This window comes from Penaeus vannamei, chromosome 1 (assembly GCF_042767895.1).
Source record: "Penaeus vannamei isolate JL-2024 chromosome 1, ASM4276789v1, whole genome shotgun sequence".
Lineage (NCBI taxonomy): Eukaryota > Metazoa > Arthropoda > Malacostraca > Decapoda > Penaeidae > Penaeus > Penaeus vannamei.
The window spans coordinates 10,503,414-10,505,913 of NC_091549.1; the positions used below are offsets into that span (position 1 = coordinate 10,503,414).

Sequence of the window (2,500 nt, forward strand, 5' to 3'; positions counted from 1 at the left end):
ATGGCGCGCGACTAATGCGTCCTTTGTAGAAGAAAGAAATCGGACAGGCAGGCGCATATATGCCTTCAATGTATGACATACGGTCATTACATTTCTGGAAGATCGATGTATCAACACCGGAAAATCTGTCATCATGGTGTGTGTGTATATATATATATATATATATATATATATATATATATATATATATATATATATATATATATATATATATGAAAGATGGAAATAATGCACTACCGTATTTGTATCATGAATATATTAACCTCTCTGTTCGGGATTCGATCCCGCTCCGCCAGATTGTAAGGCAGGCGGGCGGGTGGGTGGGTGGGCGGCTGGCATCTCTCTTCAAACCAAAGAACGTGTTGAAATTCTGCCAAGATATCTGCTGATCCTTCACCGCTTTCCAAGTTCACAAGTTCCTGCCTTCTGAAGCCCAACAACACTTCGCCGCCAGTTCGGTCACGTCGACTCTTAAAGTTATTCATAGGTTCATGAACAGCCTGATGACTTCCTTGAATTATTCGGTTTTTGGACAACAAACATTAGATTTTAAGGAACCTACATTTATTGTGCCTTAGATAATGTTATACATAAAAAAATATTTATTGATATATATTTGTATTGGTGGAACCTTTACTGATGTAAGTGGTCATCAATCGAAACGCAGTTAACAAGAAAAGAAAATAATGTTTCTTCAAAATGTAAAGATTGTACTTTCTTGGTCCACTTAAAATCTAACCCCTAAGGATTTACCCAATGGATGCAACTCCCGAAGATCGTCCTCTATGCAAGTAAATAATATAATGAATATTCACAGAAGTTTCGGATTCTTCTTTTTTACTTATAGAATATTATGGGAGGTGAAATCAAAATCCCACCATCACTCTTATTAAAACATAGGTTTCCATCTTAAACCTTATATAGTAATCCAAAATATGACCGAAAAAGTACGAGTATAACATCATAAACGTCTAATCAAACCTCACACCCACATATTTCAACATTATTTTCAGACGTATTAGTCTATTTATGTTATCACGCACTCGCTGTAACTCAAACATTACAATGGATCTTGCTAGTAGGCCTACACAACCATTTTTGACTTCTCTTCCGTTTAAACATTTGGCGCCGCCAAATATTCGGGACTTTATACCGCCGTATATTAACAACGGTATATAGTCCCGAAATTTCCGTTTCAAGCTTAATTTATCCCAGTCAATCGTTTTCTTTTCTTTCTTTTTTTTTGTGTGTGTGTGGGGGGGGACGACGTGCGTGAGCAGTCCCTCATTGGTCACGCGTGGGGGGAGGAACCAATGAAATTCGAACAAAAGGATGTCACAGCCAATCAGATTCAATTTTTGTCCCGCAGTCGTTGGAGTGGAAACAAATTGAATTCAGTAAATATCATGGGATCAGTGTGTGAAGGCTGAAATCTGTGTTGTGTCCTAATTTCTGCATTCCAAATGAAAAGCGAGGAAGCTCTGACTTTTAAAAAAGAAAGAAAAAATGCGCGACGTATAGAAAAATGTGCACTTTCCGGAAAGAACAAAAGGAAGATTGTAAAACCGCGAAATTTCTATCTCGGAATACAAGTGCTCAATTCTCGACCATTACAAATCTGAACTGCGTAAAATGACAAACCATCTTAATCACAACGAACCTCTCATCGGAGGACCAAATGCATAGTTGCAATGGACGAGTGCAAGTTCGGGAAAAGTCAATGCGGTCAAGGGAGAAACTGAAGGTGTTTGGGAATTCGATGGAATCGAGAGGAAACAAAATCCTTCATTCCTCGCTTGGAAGACGATCCTGGGGGCGTGGCAGCTGATTCCCCCCGTCGAGAAATTCTGCCAAACTTATCCACCACAAGGAGCCCGGGAATAACAACTCAACCCGTTAAGGTGAGAATAAAGTGGTTTAAGCGTTGGGTCGAGGGGGGTGGCGATTGGGAATAGGTTAGGGTAGGTTCCTGATTAGGGGTTTGCTGGCTAGGGGGAGGGGGGGGGGATTACGTAACCGCCACCGATGAGTCTTTCTTATTAATTCTATAATTTCCTTCCAAAATACAAGATGGTCTTTCGTCTGCAACCGCCACCGATGAATCGCTTGTATAACCGTCACCGTCAAGGACATGTTGACGAGCTTGTGTTGTAGGCGATGCGGGGTCTTGTTAGTTTGCTTTATGAAGTTTTGAACACCAGAATAAGATGGTGAAAACATATACATGTATGCATGTAAATAAGTATATATAGTTATGCGTATGCACACACGCACACACACACACACACACACACACACACACACACACACACACACACACACACACACACACACATATACACACACACGCATATATATAGTCCAAGTAGAGAACTAGTAACTAGTAGGGGCAGGTGTTGCGCTTTGAGTGGGAGGCGAAAAGTGAATTTAAAGAAGATCTGGGAGAGTGGGTGATTAATAATAACACTAAAGGCCGTGTCACACTAGCACTTTTTCCGCT

At 40.4% G+C, this 2,500-nt stretch overlaps 1 protein-coding gene across 1 annotated transcript in view; it reads right to left on the bottom strand.

The window, feature by feature from the left end:
- Positions 1–2,500, bottom strand: part of LOC113801227 (uncharacterized) — a 14,462-nt gene that overhangs the window by 10,804 nt on the left and 1,158 nt on the right. The window lies entirely within an intron of this gene.